The 21,474-nt window shown below is 40.4% G+C and overlaps 1 protein-coding gene across 1 annotated transcript in view; it reads right to left on the bottom strand.

Moving 5' to 3' along the window:
• The window catches only part of LOC308560188 (putative selection and upkeep of intraepithelial T-cells protein 1 homolog), a 134,406-nt gene that overhangs the window by 24,217 nt on the left and 88,715 nt on the right, over positions 1–21,474 (bottom strand). The window lies entirely within an intron of this gene.

Raw genomic sequence — 21,474 nt, 5'->3', positions numbered from 1 at the left:
ATACAATAAAAGTTTACAAGACATGAATGAACAATAAAATGTGACACATCAAGAGAGGAAAGAGTCAGTAGAAGCAGACATGGAGATGGCTCAAATGTTTGATTTACAACTCAAGAACTTGAAGATATTATGATAAATATAATAAAATATCTAGTTAGAAAAGTGACAATATGCATGAACAGATGAAAAATTTCTTCAGACATATGGACACTATTTTAAAAAAACAAAATGGAAATGTTAAATATAAAATATATATTATATATAAAGAGTTAATTTAAATGGATTGACAACAGACAGGACACCACAAAAAAAAGGAGCAGTAAACCTGAAGAATGATAACTAGAATCCAAACTGAACTTAAAAGAGAAAAAAAAGTGGGGGGAAAAAAAGGAACAGAGCATTTACAGCATTAACAGAATAAAGGGCAAAAATTATATGCTCATTTCAACAGATGCAGAAAAAATTATTTCACAAAACTCAGCACATAATAAAATTCTCAAAATATGAATAGAAGAAAACTCTCAGCCTGATAAAAGGTATCTACAGCTAATGTCATACTTAATGATGAAATAAACACTTTTCTATTAAGCTAGAGACTAAAGCAAGGATGTCTGTGCTTACTACTTCTATTTAAGTGTATTTATACTATCCAGTGCAAGAAGGAGAGAGTAAAGGCATAAAGATCAGAAAGGAAAATGTAATGCTAATTCTATCCACTGATGACATGAATATATGTATAGAAAAACTTATGAAATCTACATAAAAACAAAACACTAAAGATAATGAATATATTTAATAAGACTACAGGAACTAACATAAGTAAATAAAATAAATTTTATTTCAGATACTATAAACTACAATTAGAAAATTAAGATTTAAAAATACAGTTTATAATTGCATAAAAAATTAAACATATAGAAGTAAATTTAATATAGAAGGTTCAAAGTGCAGAAAATTTGGGTCTATTTCTGGACTCTCTTCTATTTTTTTGACCTATTTGTGTACCTTTACAGCAATAGCACACTGTCTCCATTAGTGTATACTGAGCTTTGAAATCAGATTGTCCAACTGAGTTTTTCGTTTTCAAGAATAACCATGTAAATTTCTATAGATTTGAAGAAAAGGCACACCGTCTTCAACAAATAACTATTCTCCTTTTTCTGTGAGCAATCCTGGTATTGGTTTAATGGGCTTATATCCAAAGCAGTCGTGGTGGTGGGATGAGGCCTATGCATGAGATCAACAAGATGGATTTTCCCTCCCCGCAGTTTCTGCCTGCTGACACCACTGATTGCCCAACCGCCAATGGCAGGGATGAAACGTTAAGCCCCATGTTTTCAAGTACTCCCCTGGATGAGAAAACATTTTCCACTAATTGATTATATTGGACCTCTGCCACCATAGAAAAAAGGGCAACTTGTCCTCACTGGATTGAATCATTACCCTATAAATGTGCTTGCCTTCCTCAGCTGCAGTGCTTCTGCCAGATTGACCAAGAAAAAAATTATAACAATGCCTTATTGTTGTCATGGTGTTCCCCGCAAAATGGCTTCTGGTTGGGGAACTAATTTTACCATAAAAAGTACAGTAATGAGCTCCCACTTATGAAATTGACGGATCATACCATATATTACTTTACGCAGAAGCAGCTGGTCTTATAGATCATTGGAACACCCTGTTGAAGGCTCAGGTATGGTGCCAGCGGGAAAGCACCATGACCAAGGCTGCAACACTACCCCGTAAGAATCAGTCTGTCTTTGAATCAATGACTTACATGTGGTACTTTTTAATTCCATGCCAAAACACAGAGGTTCAAGGCTAGAGAGACAAAAGCATGAGAGTTGCTCTTACTATCATACCCAATAATCCAAACATTATACCCTTGCTGCCCATCCCATAATTTTGAGCTGTCAGTTTAAAGGTCTTCTCAAGGGAGGGATAACTTCACAAATGTAAGCAATATTTGCCTGGTGACATGGAAGCTGACACTACCACATGGCCAGCTTGGGCTCCCTATACCACTGAATCAACAGGCAAATTAAAATGTATTGAAATCTAGTTATTAAAGGGAAATAGACACTATCAAGGCAGAAGGGACTATGCCTGGCATCCAGGGGATTCAGTTGAACACGTCTAATTACTTCAAGTTCTGTAGCAGATGTTAATTAAAGACCACAGTAATGCAATAAAGACAAGACCACTGAAGGCTCAGATGCTTTAGGAATGAAGATTAGTCTCCTCGCAGGTAAAGAGCCCCAATTCTCTGAAGTGAGGAAAAGGGAACCTGGATTAGGTAATGAAAAAGTTATAAATATTGTATATAGCTTTATAACTAGATACTGACATGAGGACTATAGTACTTACACTTATTTTTTCCCTTGCTGGGGAGGTGTTACAAGCAACTCCACATACTTTTGTGGGGAGAGGAAGGAACTGGGTAATAGTATAGTTGAAATGTTGGAGGTCAGAGTTGATCGGGAGGTTTACTATTCTAAAAAACATGCCCCTACAGAGAACCTGAATAGACACTTGTCCAAAAAGGACATAGAGATGGCCAATAGACATGAAAAGAGCCTAATCATCAGAGAAATGCAAATTAAAACCACAAAGCGATATCACCTCACACCTGTCAGAATGGCCATCATCAATAAGTCCAAACAACAGGTGTTGGTGATAATGTGGAGAAAATGGAACCATCATGCTCTGTTGGTGGGAATGCAGACTGGTGCAGTCACTACAGAAAACCATATGGAGGGTCCTCAAAAAATTGAAATTGGAACTGCCTTATGACCCAGTGATTCCACTTCTAGGAATATATCTGAAGAAACCTAAAACACTAATTTGAAGGAATACATATACCTTATATTCATTGCAGCACTATAAGCAACCCAAGTGTCCATCAATAGACAAGTTAATAAAAAAGCAGTGGTACATATATACAATGGACTATTACTCAGCCATAAAAATGAGTGAAATCTTACCATTTGTGACACTATGGAGGGACCTAGAGGGTATGCTAAATGAAATAAGTAAAAGAAAGACAAATACCATGTGATTTCAGTTATATGTGAAATCTAAAGAACAAAATAAATAAACAAAATAGAAACAGACTCATAGACTCAGAGAAGAGACTGATGGTTGCCAGAGGGGAGAGGGGTTGGGGGATTGGGTGAAAAGATGAAGGTATTAAGAAGTACAGATTGGTAATTACAAAACAGTCATGGGGATATAAAGTACAGCATAGAAAATACAGTCAATAACATTGTAATAACTATGTATGGTGCCACGTGGGTACTGGAAATATCAAGGGGATCACTATAAAGTATATGATTATCTATCCACTATGCTGTACACTTAGAAGTAATACTAAATAATATTGAATATAAACTGGAATTGAAAACAAAAATTTTAAAAAGAAGCCAAAAATAAAAATAAATAAATAACCTGCCCCTATTTTATTATATATATTTCTTGCATATATAATATATACTTTATATATCACACATATTTCTTTATTATTAATTCATACATCTCCACTAGGATAGTATGAATATGTCCTGTCTATAATGGCCTGCCTCTAAATCATCACACGGTGGCACATTGACACCTGGCCTTTTTTAAGTTTCTGAAGATGGCAGCATCTTAAATTTGAGAGAGACCCATTTAAATGACACTGATCATAAGGAAAAATCAGAATGAATCATAGTCTTAAAGAGAAATAGGTATCCCTTGCTCTTATCCTGAATCTGGACACACTTTCCTGCATTTCTTGTCTCTATTAACCTATCTGAAAAAAGAGAAGGCAAACTTGTTTCCTGCATCTGCTTTTCCAAGAAAATATTTGCCTCTGAACTCCTCATGGGAATCAAATAGTTTATCTCTGTGAGCTTTCCCCAAATTTATTTTCTTAGAGCAAAGCAAGAGCCAACATAGTTAGAAAAATTAGATAAAAAAAAAAAAAAGAATTACAGAATGGAACCTGAGAATGGCCACTGCTAGGCTGGAAGAGGAGACTTAGGCTACTCACCAGTATATGACTTAATCCATTCAAAATTTGAACAATTCCTTGCTCCCTTGATGTTCCCCAAAACACCACCTTGGTAACTTGCCGCTCTATGCTGAGAACGAAGCAAGGCAGAGCTGCACTGGCAGCGAGCTCGCTCAGTGGGAGAGTCAAATGATCAGGCCCAAGTCAAGCCAAGGCAAGTCACCGCCAGCAAGAGAAACAGCAGCTTAAGTACACCTAAGTAGCAGCCAAACTCCTAAGTGAAGAAAACCTCCTGTCAGATATCACCTTACAGAATGTGATTTTGTATTTTGCTTTCTTGTCTGTGATAATTCTCTTTCTTCTGTAATTGGAAGTATCATCAATTATCATTGTTTTCTGAAATCCTTAAGAAATTAAAATAATCCTCACATTGGGGGTAAAAAGAAGGAGTTACTCAGAGAAGAGACTTGAATCCGACCCCATGTCAAGAGGTTAGCGGAGGTGAGGCATTTTGTAAGCTAGAGCCCAGAGCGAGGATGTGACTTTTCATCAGCCACTGAGGGTGCACATGATGCTTGGCCAGCAGGGGCTCTCATGATTCACACTTTAGAGCTTCTTGGTGCATGACAGGGTCACACTCAAACACACATTTTCCCCTTTTGGAGCTTGGACCAGTACCTTGCTTGTGCCCATCCAGGACATCTCAGTCTCTCAACAGTGACTTATTAGAGATTTCTACTACACAAAGCCCATCAGACTCCAGACATCAGCCACCAATAGTCCCTGCTCGACACATCCAGAGCCCTGCTGGGAATGAGATCAATTCAGCATTGGTTGTTATCATTACAAAGCACAGAGGGGATGTGGGGTTAAGCCTTAATATAAAAGACCAGGTAGAGTAGGAAGATGTGTGAGAAAGCCTGAAGGTATAAAGTTGTGGTCAGAGATCACTATTTTGTACTTTAAGATTTCAGACATGTAAAGCAGTTTTTGGTGATGACAAGTGAGGCCTAAAAAGGCTAATAAATGACAACTCTTATTCACCAATTAAGTTGCTGGCTTAGTTTAGGAACCAAAGAGGCTTGTTAGCACCCCCTTCTCACCCATCCTCTCCATTCTTATCATCCTGGGACCACCTAAAAAGAAACTGGTGTTTGGACAATAAGTATACTATCTAGGATTTTACACTGGTCGGAGTTTAGAAAAGAAATTTAATCCCTATAGTCACTGAGTTTTGACAAATTATCTCCAAGCAAATTGAGAAAAATTTGGATTAATGCTGTCACCAACCAACCATAACATTTTTTCTTCTTTTGATGGGAGTACAGTGGTGGAGCAAGAGACCAGTAGTGTTTGGGGAAATTTTTTTTTTCATGGAAATCACAGGAATGGTTTTCTTAAGTACATCTTTTTTTTCTGGCTGAAATATGTAAAATGAGTTTGATAAGTGGCTGGGGAGTTTTAAGGAACATGCTTCCTTCTTAAACTAACAAGATACAAGAGATTGCTGTGGTGTGAGTGGCCAAAAATGGGTCCGGGTGAAAATTTTTGGAGTGAAGGTCAAAAAACTTTGAAACCAGGGGTGTTGGGTGGCTTGTTCTTATGGTCATTGGAGCCTCATCTGGTTATACAAGGACCTGTACTGAATAGAAACATAATAATTGCTAATAACTCCTATATATCAAATGCCTACCATTGGTCACACAGTGTTGGGTATTTTATACATATTGACTCTAGTTCCTACAACTACCCTTCAAGATAGATATCACTGCCCCAAATGCATAGGCTAGAGCCAGACATTGTTATCTTGAATGAATGAGTGGAAGTGATGTGAAAGTTGGAAGATGACAAAAATAAGAAACATAAAAGTAGTATCTTGGTTGGATAGCATCAATAACAAAGAAAAAAGGGCTTTTAACTGCTAAGGAAAGAATATGACTTCTGAGGAAGTAAATGGGAGGCTTATAAAATGCTGACTCTGCTTCCTGGCTCTGTGGTCTATTGTGGGAGAGAAAGAGCAGTTAGCGACACCCACTCCGTGGCAGGTGGTTTCCATGGGGCTGAGTCAAGTTTTCTTTTAGGTAATATATTAGTTAAGATTCTCCTGAGAAACAAAACAAATAAAATGTGTATATACAAAGAGAGATTTATTTTACCTCATGCAATTGTGGTGGTTGTCAAGTCTGCGATGTGTAGATCTGGCCAGGAGTATGGAAACCCATGGGAATATTAATGTTGCTGTCTCGGGTTCAAAGGTAGAATCCCTTCTTCTTCGGGGGACCTCACTCTTTTCTCTTAATGCTTTTAACTGATTGAATGAGGTTACCCACATTATTGAGGGTAAACCTCTTTATTCAAAGACTACTGATTTAAGTATTAATAAAATCTTAAAAATACCTTTAGAGCAACATCTAGACTGGTGTTTGATCAAAAACTAGGATCCATGAAATACCCAAGTTGACACATAAAATTAACCAACAGAGGGAGGGAGAAAGAATTTTATAAATAAGGTGAAGATAAAGATAAAGTGAGTTTACATAGAATGAGTCAACAGATGGAAGGGAAAGAAAAAAGTGATGAGAGAGTAAAGGTATAAAAGTTGCCAAGGGAAGAGGAGATGGCAGGAATTTTAACTTTGAAGTGGTCTATAATGACAAAGACAAGAAGCATGGTGGGATTGATAGTTTTCAAAAGGAAGACCAGAGCTAGGGAGGTGGCAATACTGTTGGAGGCCTGAGCAGGTTAGGAGACTGAGTTGAACTGATGTGTTGCTGCGGCCTGTTCTGATTTCTTGGTGAAGGTATCTTACTTGGGAGCAGAAAGGGATGAATCCCCTTAGCTGCAACTCAATGTCAGTCCCTCCCTGTGATCAGGAAGCCCTAAGCTCTGTAAATGGACTTGAGAAAGATACAAGCTACTTGAATTGAAATACTAGCTAACAGCCTTTCTCAGTCCTCTAGCCCACACTTGTAATATCTGTATTATCAGATTCGAGAAGCCTTTGAGATCGGAATGGGCATGTCGAACACATCAGATACTCTTTGCTTCCCTGCTTTACATTTCTGGGGCTCACCCAGTCCATTTGTCCCAGGTCAGCACTCAGCAGGCTTCAGTGCTTGCCTAGGACTGGTTAATGGGAGCTGTCCGCTGGAATTTGGTCTGCTTTTGCCTGTGTGCCTGCCTGGTATCCCATGTGTAGGCACTGCTTCTGCCATGGCCCATCTAAATTCTTGAGAATGGCTCTCAGGCACCGCCCCTTGCCTTGACCCAACACAACTTTGTTGCAGAGAGCACTTCATGCAGCATCACAAGGAAGCATATTCTAAGCCTTCCTGAGAGTATTGCTGACAATAGCTTTAGCAGTGGAGGCTCCTACAGAGTGAAACAAAACCCAACAATAGCAAAACCTCTCTGCTCAATCTGCTCTTTGGGGGCTATTTTAGCTGATTACTGGATCCTGAACCCTGTCAGTCTGCCGAATAACTGCCGCTCAACCTGCCTTGTCTGAAGCAGATCCTAGACTCTTACTGACTTCCTGGGTCCCCTATTAAGGGGGACTCCAAATTCTGATGCCCTCACGGTCTATGGGATAACCCCACACACACTTTGTGACATAAATGTGAAGTGACAGACACATTGGCCAATGTTATAATCCTGCCTGCTCTTTCTGTGTGCTGCATGGCCTGGGACAAGACTGTATAAAAGAGAAATATTAATTCCGTTCTCAAAATATTCCCATATGTGTTAAATGCAGCTAAGTCTCATGTTTGTGAAACCAAACTACCATGTCCTGAAGAAAGGTCAGGGCTGAGTCAATGCAATGTGAGTGTGATGAACAGGAACATGACTTTGACATCCCACCTGCATTTATCTGGGACAAGAGAAACTGGAGGATCATGGTCCTGCTCACCAGTCAGCCAGAAAAACTTGCTTATCACAGCCTCGGTAGTAGTCAAGCACGATAATTCTGCACAAACATGGAGGAGCAGTCCATTCTCTAGTAAAAGATTTCTGAAAATGGCAAGTTCTTCCTTTTGCAATTATATCTTATAAGACACTAAATATCTGTCAAAGCAGTTGAATCTAGGGCATGTGGGAGAAAGAGGCTTTTCAGTCTTGTTACTCCTTTACCCACTGCATTACCCCAGCTGAGTTCTTGTTCATGAATATTCGTGGAGAAAAGGGAGAGGAGAGTGGCAAACACCATTCTCTCCCTTTGCCCCCAACACATTTCCATCCTTAGTAGGTACCATTGCTACAGCAGGAAATTCATAAACTGGAAGAGCAGGAGTTACACTTTCCACAGGCCCCTTGTAGGTGCAGTATTTGTGGAATTTTGTGTGTTATCTAAGTAAGGCTTTTCTAGCTGAAATATCATAGAAGATGGGACTGCAGATGGGGAGTTGTAAGAGGCATGGCAGATGCCCACTACCTGAAATATCGGTGGGGAGGGGGAGCACTTTGTAAAATAGGTAACTGTCTAACAGCCATGCTATACACCTGAAACTAATACAAAATAATGTCAAATGCAAACTGTAATTGAAAAATAAAATTTAAAAATAATAATAAATGGAATTGACTTACACACACACAAAAAGAGACATGGAAGAAACTTTATGCAGGATAGAAGCTTGGACTGAAAAGAAGATGTAAACAGAGAGCCTATGAGAGAATTCAGGTTATTCCTGGAGTATACTCTACTGACCATAGCATCCACTTTTCCTTGCACTGCCACTCCTTTCTTTAGATATGCCGTTCGGTTCCTTCCATTCAGATCTCTTTCCCGGCCCTGACTGGAATTCTGTTTTTTCTGGTCTGGGCTACTGCCTGGTTTCCCAGATCCCGACAGGAAATGGGGGGCAGGAAGGGGCAGGGAGTGGCCAAAAGGAAAAGGAACTTATGTCTCCATAGGACTTTTCATTCAAATTAAACAACTTTGCTACTCTCAAGCATATATAGTGTTGCATTATTTTAAGGAAGTTCCTTACATTTTGTAAACTCTCATTTACTTATTACTGATATGATAAAAAATAAAATAGCTCACCAACCTACCATACAATGGTGCTGGTCCTTGAAGCGGGTGAGGTGAGAGAGCTTTGAAAGAAGATAGCAATGGACACAGTCACTAAACAGATGACAATTCTTGCCTTTGTGCCATATAATGTTCCAGAGCCCCTCCATCCCAGAGAAGTGTCTTCCCTTCCCAGATTCAACCAGAATGCCTGCGGTCTAGTCATCAGAACAAAGGAAGGACATCTAAACAGGGAGCTCAAACGGCCACTTAGACCTGTTTGTTCCCCAGAAGGCATGGTAACAGATCTCAGTCACCTGTTACTGGTGGCAAGAAGGCAGAATCCAGGAGCAACCTCTTAAAGGCTACCAGGTCCTAGATTACAAGTATTGGAAGGCTGGTCACTAATGATATGCAGTATAAGCTGCTAGAGGCCACCCTCTAGGAGAACTGACAGGGGCAACAGTTAAGGGTCAGAAGTACTGTCTCTTTCAGGTCAAATTAGAGGCAGGCAGAGACCCTATTCCAAAGAAAATAGGGTTCCAGGCATAGCCAGGGCAAAAATTAGGACTAAAGAAGTCAAGCAGGGAATTTAGAAAATAGAATAGAGGTACAAGGAGAGGTAGATGGAATTGTTAATCTTTCCTTGTAATGACCTGATCTCATTCTTAGCACCACAGAGCCAGTCAAAAAATCTCTCTGTTCATCTTAAATTTAGGGAAACTAATGCCTGGAGAGGAGCAATGGTATGTGAGGAGACACAGTAAGGATTCACAAGTCACATCTGAATACTGTGGAACTTGAAAGACTGTATGTCATACCAGGGCTAAACAGTAGGATGGACAGACTGCCAACTCCCTAAAGCACCAAGAAGTCTCTAACATTCACCCTCTCAGTTCCTGATCCATTTCCCTCAGCAATAAGGCCTTTGACAGAGGCACTGCCCCAAGAGACAGCAGGTATGGGGAAAGAGCTTGGCCTTGAAAATTAAAATCCCAGCTATAAACCAGAAGGTTGGGGGACAGTAGTCATCAGGCTTTGGTTGATGAGAGAGGAATAAAAGGAGGCTACAAGTGGGAGTCTCCCCCTTTAATCCAAAGTTGAGGACTTCTACCAGTTTGGGGACTCCTGAGAGGTCACAGGTCAGTATCTGGGAGCATAATGCAGATATAAAACCCTTCCGGCAGCTTCAGAAAGAAGAGCTGGATATGACAGAGTGGGACATAAAATTGACTGAACGTACTCATAATCCAGATCTCACTTGGGTATCTCCTCTTCCCCAATGTCCTCAATGAAGTGTCCTCGAACCCTAACTAATTCTGAATTTGGGGGAATCCAGAGATCTCTGAAACTTCTAAGAATGAAAATATCCATGTCACCTGTATCTCTAGCCACTACATGTAAGCATCCTGTCCTTGTTCAGCTTCTACATAATCCCAAAAGCAGACTTCGGTGGTTTTAATAATGTCCACAATCGAACATGCCAAGCATTTGCGATGGTCATTGCCTTACCAGTAACTCCAGGTTCATAGAAATACTATGTGCTTATGACACACATGACACTAATATAATGATCCCTTTCCATTCTTCCCTTTTTCTTTTTGACTCTCTGTCCCACCCAGAGAAAATACTTTCATCTTGACTTTTGTGTATTACTTTTTCACCTTGCTTAGAAGCTTTGGCTCTGGCTGAAGCCAAGGCATGTCTGTATTTGTCTGCCTCAAGATGATTTAACAAGCCAGAGTTTCCAATAAAAGCAGTACTCTTTCTGAGATAAGATGATAAAATCTTACCATCAGCAAAAGAGAAAAATATTTTATACTTAATTAATTTTTTCTGGAAATGATATTTATAACTTACACAAATTTCTTTATTCAGCTTTGGCTAGGTGACAGGCAGGAAAACTGGAAACTGATAAGGAGGGCCAATCCCCTGGGTGAGGCTGCAATTTTGACACAGATAAGGTGACACCTGCAAGCTTCAGCTAGGCAGATCTTAATCTCCAAAATATAATGTTATGGGATATTATTTCTAGCAGGGGAAGAGTGCATACAAGAACAACATCCTGTTCAAAATGTCTATGAGGTTTGTGTCCATGCCATTTCTTAGGTGATAGTGGCAGATATGGCTGAAAGCCTTGTTGGAGCAAAGATAGAAGCAGAAAGAAAGCCAGGCTCCAGAGGGCTCAAAACAAGGGTAGGAATGCAGGCACCAACCCATGGACCCAGTAGAACTTGTGAAAGCTTGACAAGAGCCTCGTGCAAGAAGAATGAGGGTTATAAGGAGAAGAAAGGTAGGCACTCCTAATCAATTCAGGCTGATATAAGGAAGTACTATGTACAGGGTGGCTTACAAACACCAGAAATGTATTTCTCACAGCTGTGGGGACTGGAAGTCTGAGACCAGGTGCCAGTATGGTCAGGTTCTGGTGAGGGTTCATTTCCAGGTTGCAAACTGCCATCTTCTCATCGTATCCTCACTGGAGGAAAGAAGGCGAGTGAGCTCTCTGGTGTCTCTTTCATAAGGACATTATGAGGGCATTATTAGTGAGGACTCTGCTCTCATGACATACTTCCCAAAGGCTCTACCAACTAATACCATCACATTGAGGGGTTGGATTTCAACATACGCATTTTAGGAAGACACAAAAATTTAATCCATTGCAGGCACTCAGACAGAAAAACATATGGTTAAACTTTGTTACATGTCCTTGATACACAGAAGGATGGGGAAATGGGAGTGGAGGGTGCAAGGTTAGCGTATGTATCTGCATGTGTCATGAATTGATATCTTTATGCTAGACACGTTTATCATTATGCATCATTAAGAATTTTTTCTCTTTGCCTCTATTAATGCTTTTTGCCTTATGATCTATTTTGTCCGATATTAGAATAGCTACATTGCCTTTCTCATGGCTACTTTTTGCACAGGCTATCTTTACACATTCTTTTACTTTTAACCCATTTTGTATTCTTATAATGCAAGTGTGTCTCACTCCCACAACCACATCAAAATTACAGCTAAACGACAGAACAACCATCATTCAGAACCACTTGAAATCTGGCTGAATGGAAGTTTTACAACTAGGGAATTAAAGAAGAAGCCACATTGAGACTGGTAAGAGGAGCAGAGATGCAGAATGGGCTGGGGTGATAAAAATTGGGAAGGATATCTCAGCTGCAGAGGTACCCCCTGAGGGACGAGGGGTCCCAGCCCCAAATCTGGTTCCCCAGCCCAGGATTCCAGTGCCAGGAAGAGAAGCCCCCTTAACTTCTGGCTATAAAAACCAGCGGGGACTGTGCCTGAGTGACATGGAGACTGCTGGAGTCCCAGGAAGTTCCTCTCAAAGGGTCTGTGCACAAACATACTGGGACTCGCTCACTCTGAGCTCCAGCACTGAAACAGCAGCTTGAAAGGCACCAGAGACATACGGGGAGACACTGAATTGTCTGGCATCAGGGAGAAAGCTCCCAGCTTTCTCCCAGAGGGAAGTGCTGGCAGAGGCCATTGTTCCTTTGATGAGCCCTCCCACACAGAGCCAGCAGGCTGGTGCCACATCTGAGACTCCATCAACCTGGTTCACAGAGTTTGTGCCGCCTCATGGTGATTCCATGAGGCCTCACCTTACCCAAATTTCAGGCCCACCCAAGCTATTTCCAGTAGCTTTTCCACACGAATGGTCTCCCTTGACTAATGCTTCCAATTTCCCTAAAATCTCTCAAACAAGCAGCATCTGATCTCAGTGTGCCCTTTACCTCTCACTAAGTTGCCCCCATGCCTGGAATTAGCAGCAGCAGGCCTTGGTTCACAGATTGGTCTCACCATCTACAGCCATCTGCAGATCACTTTGTAGCTCCTGCTGAGTGCCAGGCAGAACACAGGTGGCAGCTGATCTTGGGAGGCCTCAGAGCTGGGGCATCCGGTGGACAGCTTCAGACCACCTGAAACATTACCACCCAACCACCTCCAAAAGCAACATACTCAAGAGGCAGAGTCATTGGGCATCAGAGCCCCGCTGAAGTAAGTCCTGCTCTGTGGGGTGGGCCCCTGCACAGCTGATCTTCCACAGTGGTTGGAAGTTGGTGTTTGGTGGTGGCAACCAGTCCTTGCAGCTGATTAGCCTGGGAGAAAATCCCTCCCATTGATGTGCCAACAGCAATCAAGCTCAACTGCAAGAGGAGGGTATATACAGTCCTCATGGGGGTACACCTTGAGTACCCAGTACAACTTGGGTGATCAGGGAGGCTGTGCCACTGGACCCTACAGAACACCTACTACATTAGGCTACTCTACCAAGCCTGGGAGACATAGCAGCTCTACCTAATTCATAGAAACAAACACAGGGAGGCAGCCAAAATGAGGAGACAAAGAAACATGTCCCAAATGAAAGAACAGAACAAAACTCCAGAAAAAGAGCTAAACAAAATGGAGACAGAATAGAGAGTCCCGAAAAAACTCACGCCAAGAATCAAATCAGCGATTTGGAATATGTGGAAGCAAAAACACCCAATCAGAATAGCAAAAAGAAAAAAGAATTTAAAAAATGAGGGGAGTGTAAGGAGCCTCTGAGACAACTTCAAGCATGCCAATATTCATATCATGGGGTATGGGAAGGAGAAGAGAAAGAGCAAGAAATTGAAAACCTATTTGAAAAAATAATGACAGGATTTTTTGAATAGACTATCTTTAGCCCATTGTATGTTTTTGCCTCCTTTGTCAAGTATTAATTGACCATAAAGGCATAGTTTTTTTCTGGCCTCTTCATTCTGTTCCATTGATCTATATGTCTGTTTTTATGCCAGTACGAAGCTGTTTTGATTGCAGTGGCTTTGTAGTATGCTTTGATGTCAGGTAGTGTGATTCCTCCAACTTTGTTCTTTTTTTTCCAAGATCATTATTGCTCTTTGGGGTCTTTTGTGGTTCCATATAAATTTTTGGAATATTTGTTTCAATTCTGTGAAATGCGCCATTGGTATCATAATAGGAATTGCATTGAATCTGTAGGTTGCTTTGGGTAGTACAGACATTTTAATGATGATAATTCTTCCTCTCCACAAACACCATATATGATTCCACTTATTTGTATCTTCATCAATTTCTTTCTCCAGTGTCTTATAATTTTCTGAGTACAGCTGTTTTACATCTTTGGTTAAATTTATTCCTAGGTATTTTATTCTTTTTGAAGCAATTGTAAATGGGATTGTTTTCTTAGTTTCTATTTCTATTTCTGATAGTTCATTATTGATGTATAAAAATGCAACTGATTTCTAGATATTTATTTTGTACCCTGCTACTTTACTGAATTTATTTATCAGTTCTAGTAGTTTTTTTGGTGAAATCTTTAGGGTTCTCTATATACAGTATCATGTCATCCGCAAATAATGAGAGTTTAACTTCTTCCTTTCCAATTTAGATGCCTTTTATTTTTTCTTGTCTGATTGCTATGGCTAGGACTTCCAGTACTGTGTTGAATAAGAGTGGTGAATGTTTGTATACTATTTATTTTCTATTTGGTCTATCTGTCTTATATTTCTTTACCTCCTTTTCTTTTTAATGAATCAACTTTTTATTATTTTATTTGAGGTTCTTTTGTTAATTTGTTGGACAATGTTCCTTTTCTCTTCTTTCTTGACTTCTTGTGGATTAAATAAATATCTTCATTTTACTCTTCTTTCTTTAAGTTTTTAGTTTTACATTCTATTACAACTACTTTTTAGTAGTTATCCTAGAGATTACATTATTCATCCTTGATTTATTACAGTACAAAATGTTACTTTTACCATTTGCCAATATTGACCTTTAGAATTTCTACATTTCACTTACCTCTTCCCACCTTCTGCATTTTTATTTTATCCATATTAGTTATGCATATGTGTTCTACTATATAATGCATTTCAATTGTTGAGTAGTAAGTATCACTTACCCATGTATTCATCCTGTCTTGCGTTCTTTGTTCTTTTCTGCCATTTTATATTTCCGTTTTGGATCATTTTCCTTCTGCCTAAAGAAATCCCTTTAGTGGCGTTCTTAGTGCAGAGCTACTGACTACAAATTCTCTTGGCTTTTACTTTTCAAAAAATGTTTTATGTTATCTTATTTTCTGAAGAATATTTTTACTGAGCCTAGAAGTTTAGTTTGTTATAGGTGTATTTGTGTGTGTGTGTGTGTGTGTGTGTGTGTGTGTGTTTCAGTACTTTATAGATGACAACCCACTGACTTATGGATTCTACAGGTTCTGTTAAGAAGTCATCTGTTAACCATGTACCCTCAAAGTTAATTTGACTTTCTGGATACAAAAATGGGTACAGTACTATTTTGTAACAAGTCAGGAAGTTATATTATCCTTGTGAAACAGTAAACCCAATGAAAAGTATAATGTGATATAGCTCAAAAATATAGCATTTCAAATCAGGTTGATACATTAGAGAAACTCAATTTTCTCCAATGGGCAATAAGAGTATAACCTCTAAATAGTTCTATTCATGGTTTTATATAATCTTTATGATTCCCAACTAGTGTACAGTAGATGGGTTTTAGGTGAGCCAGTGATACTTATCCCTTAGCTTTCATAGTGGCCAGGACACGCAGAGGGGCTAGACTACTTGGCTGGGTCTCCTCATGCCAGAAGCTGATGTAAAAGCCCTTATGCCTGGCCAAGTATTTCTCTAATATAGGGCTTTTCTTTCAAGTTGAGATACAGACAGTTCAGCTGTAGTGTGATGATTCCATTAAATCATCAGGAATGAAGACATTTTATTCTTTCTGCTTTGTCATCCTGAATTAGTTGGCTTTCATCCTCAATGTCACCTCATTCATGATCATGATAACTTCTAGAACTCAAGCCATTAGTTCTCTTTCCAAGCACAAAGAATGAGGGATAAGGGAAAAGTTAAATGGTACATGACAGCCAGGTCAGGGCTATTTGAAAAGCTTCCCTCTAGGCCCACCCAACATATCATTTGTCACCCTTTTCTGTAAGGGATGCCGTAAATTGTAGCATTTAAGCTGAATACACTGCCATGCCCTTGTGAGTATATCAGTCAGGGCCAAGTCAGGAGACTAAAACCATGCCAGATACTCAAATATGGAAATTTTAAGATAAATTATTGTCTAGGACAGCAGACTGTGGCCAATTGCTCAATCAACTCTGTGGGGTTCAGAAGTATCAAGTACAAAAGAGCAGCCCTAGGCTAAGGAGGAATGTAAAATAAAGAAACTAAAAAGTAAGGGAGTGTTCTGCACCAAGGAGAATATTTACATTTCTTTGAAGAGGGTGTGGCTACTATGGATACATGCATTCTGCCATTGACACACTAACTGACAGAGGAGGTTGGCCAATTCCAGTCTGTAATGTGACCCAGTTCTGATGAGAATGCAGAAAGGCTGGAGATGCTCTGTATAAGTTTCTGAGTGATACAGAAGGGTAGATGGACCAGAACTGTTCTGTGGAAGTGGCCTGCCATTGCCAGAGGGCATAGGCAGGCTGGAGTTCTGAGGAGTGGCTGCTAGTGAAAAGATTTTGATCTGTAGACACAACTGGAACTCATCCACATGGCTACTACTGTAGATGGGTGAAGTTTTCTATATAAGTGAATCAGGTCAGATTGATTCATAGTGTTGTTGAAGTCTTCTACTGATTATCTGACTACTTGTCAATCAATTATTGAGGGAGGGAGTTATGAAACCTCCAAATAAATATCTGAATTTGTCTATTTCTCCTTTTAGTTCTATCAGTGTTTGCTTCATGTGTTTTAAATCTATGTTATTAAGTATGTAATGATTTAAAATTCTTATGTCTCCTAGTGGAATGTTCCTTTTACAGCTATGAAATACTCTCTTTATCCCAAATAATATTTGTTCTAAAATCTACTTTTTTTATATTAATATAGTCACTCTAGCTTTCCTTTGATTAGTGATAGCATCATTTCTTTCTCCAACCTACTACTTTGACCTAATTGACCCCTTTTATTTAAAGTGAGTTTTTTGTAGGCAGTGTATAATTGCTTTTTGCATGTGACAATCTCTGCCTTTTAACTGAGATGCATAGATCTTGTACATTTAATACGATTAGTGATATGATTGGATTTAAATCTACCATCTTGCTATTTTTTATTCATCCCATTTGTTCTTTTTCTTTTTAAATGTATAATTATTTTATTATGAAAACATAAATATACACAGAAATAGAAAGATTAATAAAATAAACTCCTATGCCTTCAGAGAAAGTGTGGTCCTGCTATGGCCTTTATTTTGGATTTCTCTCTATAAGTGTGAGAGAATAAATTTCTGTTGTTCTAAACCACATGGGTTTTGGTATTTTGTTATGGAAGCCCTGGAAAGCTAATACGGTGGGGAAATTCTTCAATTTGTAAAAGAATATCCACAAAAACTTACAGGTAACATCATACTTACTTGTAAAAAACTGGATGCTTTTCTCTAATATCAGGAACAAGACAGAAATGTTCCTCTCACCATTCTATTCAACATGATACTGGAGTCATAGCTAATTCAATAAGACTGATGGGTGGGGGGAGAAAAGAAAGGTATATATATATATTGGGAAGAGAAAAAAAAGTGTCTTTGTTTGCAGATGGCATCAACATCTATGTTTAAATTCCAAATAATCAACCCCTAGAACTAAAAAATGATCATTGCAACATCATAAGATACAATGTTAATAAACAAACACCAATTGTCCAATTGTTTTCTTATAGATCAGCAAAGAACAAATAGAATTTGAAATAAAAAATACAACACCATTTAAAATATTTCAAAAAATGAATATTTAGATATAAATCTAACAAAATATTTGTAAGACATAATTGCAAAAAAACACAAAAAACCCTGCAAAACTCTGTTGAAAGCAATCACAGATCTAAAAAAATTGAAGATATTTCATGTTTATAGACATCTGCTTCAAATATGTATAATATAGGATGCCAGACTGCTTGACCTCAAATCCTTTTTAGGCTGAGAGGAGGAGGTGTACATGAATGAATTGATAATAAATAAGTGGACACCCTGACCTACATAATCACAATGAAGTTGGGTGGGCATTGGATAGAACCACTGGCTGAGAGCCTTTGAAAGCTAAGCCATAAAAGCCATAAAAGTACATGAGTGCCATCTAGAGGTGAAACTAATACTGCAGCCTTTTTTGTTGGTTTTGTTGGTTAATCCTCACCGCAGGATGTTTCTTCCACTGATTTTCAGAGAGGGAGGGGAGGGGAGGGGAGGGGAGGGGAGGGCAGGGGAGGGGAGGGCAGGGGAGGGGAGGGCAGGGGAGGGGAGGGCAGGGGAGGGGAGGGCAGGGGAGGAGGGAGAGGAGCGGGAGAGGAGAGAGAGAAACACATGGACTGGATGTCTCGGAGACGCGCCCCAACCCGAAGGGGATCGAACCTGCAGTCCAGGTACCTGCCCTTGACCGGGTATCAAACCCATAACCCTTTCCTGCCAGGGCTGACGCTCTAACCACTGAGCAACACCAGCCAGGGCATTACTGAAGCCTTTTTTAAGGCAGTTGCTGCAAAGCAGGGTCACAGAAATTTATTCCAGAAGACAGCTAATCATCACAGCCTGATGGGTGTCATTACTATAGTCAGCAAGAGCAGTAAGCAAGTTTCTTACATCTGGGCCCAAATCTGCCTCCACCTTCCCTGACCACTGCAGTCCACAGTAACCTCCCCTCCCTGACAGTTCCTAGTATGTTTTCTTTATCATTTAGTCAGTCCCAAGTCAGGGCACTGTCTTCACCATTTTTTTATTCCATAAACACATTTTATTGAGCTTGTATATATGAAATGCAGTGATAGGCTTAACTTCCATGGCATACAGGGACGATATATTTTCCAATCTCGGAGTAGACGGTCAGCACTTTGTCAACGAATATTTTTTAACAAATTCTTTGTGCCTGACTGTGGTCAGCAGTGGGACTATCTGCTGATTCGTGACGAGTCAGTCCTTGGGCTGGAGGGGACATTGTGCCGTCAGTCCCCTCCTCCTCTCGGCGGGAATACCCCGCACAGCATCTCTGAAACGCGCTCCCTGCCCTTGCTGGGGAAGGGCGCCATCTGCAGGACAAGCGAACATTTGCAGTCAGGTCACTATGCAAATCATGAGTTTGGGAGTCCGCGAAGGCACTGCTGAATTTTAGCTCTGTCGCCTGCGGAATGTGCAAACTACTGAACCTTGGGCTAATTACTCCCCCCAGACTTGATTTCCTAGTTTGTTAAATAGACTGATAACACCTACCTTGTGGTCTGATGGTAAGAATCAGCAAGAGTATTTATGATTCACACATGACCTAGTCCAATTCCTGAAACCAAGAAAGTGCTGAGAAAACATTAGCTTTGACTATCATCCTGATAACAAGAATTCTAACTTGTAAGATTAACCTCACCCACCTTGCATAACTGCTGCGAGGATTCAATTAAGTACACATGCACGATAGACTGCCAAGTGAGACAGCACTTAAGATTTCTTCATCAAGAGAAGCGGCCAGTGACTTCTGTCTGACAAACATTGTAAGGCTTATCACCTTGAAATGGATCTTTGATTTCTCTCTGAACACTTCAGTTGCCCCTCTTAGTTAGTACAAACAAAAGACCACAAAGTCCACACTGAGATGTGGAATAGGTGTAGAAATAGGGTTCTTTGAGGCTTACAAAGATTGTTCTTTGCAAACCCTCCCGAGACCTGGCTATTTAGAAGAAGGGGCTAAATATGCACAGAGTTGAGGAGTTTCTAAGAAGAAAAGGGATTAAAGCCAGTCTCTTCCCTTCTGAGAATCAACAAGATGAAGATCTCTTTAATAGACTGAGGGCTCTTGGAAGCATCACCAAACCCTTTACCAATAAGTACCTATAACATGTTCTTGGAAACGTCAAAGAAGGTAGCTATTATAAGCAGGTAGACCCTGACCAATTAAATGAGAAGTAAAAGCCTTGTAACCATTTTTTATGCCTCAGACTGGTGAAGGGGGCCATTCAAGCATTGCATCTGGAACATGGTAGCACCCAATCAATAGTGGTTCTTATTACTGATATTGTTCCACATGGTTTCTTGTTAATCTAAGCCAGAGCTGTGTCATCTGGCAGCAGCCTCATCTGGGCCCCGTTAGCAGCCTCTCTGTGAACACTGGCTCAGTGGCTAGGCCCGAGCCCCCTTAGGATGGGGGGAGAGACTGCAAGGCAGGGGGCCAGGCCAAGCTGCCAGACACAGGCAGGGTTCAGAATTCTAAAATATTCTTCACATACTTCTCCCTTTCAGTGCCTGGTTTTCCCTGGCAGGGAGACATTCGAGAAATGTCTCAAAATCATGCTGGCCCTTTGAACATTTCTAACAAGAACAACTTGCTGTAAGTGGCATATCTAAAGGCGACTGCCCAAGCCGCAGATGGTGGTTTTTTTTCCTTTTTCCCCACTGGTGTTACGTTTCTTGCACAGCTCAGCACAGAATAGAGGGAGAACAGACAGGGGAGGGAATGAAGTAATAGTTCTTGTGGATGTGATGAAGTCCAGAGGCCTCGAATTATCTTTTGAGTGGGTTGCATTTTCCCTCCCAGTGGATTTCCTGGGTTTGCTACACGATGAAGGCACTTTTAAGGACTTGAAACCACACAATGGTAACCTCAACCAAACCGCAATTGCAAGGTAAACTGCCATTGCTAATTTGCACCTTGACCAGGCGGCTTTCTTTATAATGCATATTTAGCTACATTAGAGGTGTGGGAAATAAATCCTATTCCCGTGGCCTGTTGTCAGGATTGCCTTGTCTTTCGGTTTATTGGTGACAAATATCAGCCCATTGTCCTAATGATGTTATAACATCATCTCCTACCATGGGATACAAATAAAATTTAGTGAAATTCCTCAAAAACAACCTGGGAGTCACAGGCAATGGGAACTGGAGGGGTCCCGAAAATAACCCACGCCGTCAGTCCTCAGCCTTGGCAGAATCTGTAATCACCTGGGGAGATTTAAAAGACAGCAAGGCACAGGCCCCACCCCAGACCTATTAAGTCAGAATCTCTAGGGAAAGGGCCCAGTTATCAAGACATTTTAAAGCTTCTCAGGTGATTAATAAGTGCAGCCCAGAATGAATGCCGTGGAAATAAATCAGCCTCCTGATTATGCAGGCGAGGCTCAGGCCCTGGGGTGGAGGTGGCTTGTGCAGGACTCCCGGGGGGGCTGGGAGATCTGTGATGGGAGCCTCAGGCTCTTCCCCAGCCGACTGCCCTGCCTTAGCAACTCTTTGCTTTGGTTTCTTCTCCCCAGATGGTCCACCTCTGGCTCCATGTCTCTGTTTCATTCAGTGACTCATCATATTTGTATGGAGCACCTACTATGTGCCAGAAAACTCCATTGCTGGAATATGCTCCTACCTTCTGAGTGGCCAGACTGTTTCCATTGCAGTGATTTTCTTAGTGTTCCTGAAAGGCCTTAAGCGACAGCCTCAACCGATCCAACCGCAAGAG

The sequence above is a fragment of the Miniopterus schreibersii genome (assembly GCF_964146895.1).
Source record: "Miniopterus schreibersii genome assembly, chromosome: 8".
In the NCBI taxonomy this organism is placed as follows: Eukaryota; Metazoa; Chordata; class Mammalia; order Chiroptera; family Miniopteridae; genus Miniopterus; species Miniopterus schreibersii.
Note: the sequence above shows the minus strand (reverse complement) of the source record. Positions and strands in the feature narration are given on the sequence as shown.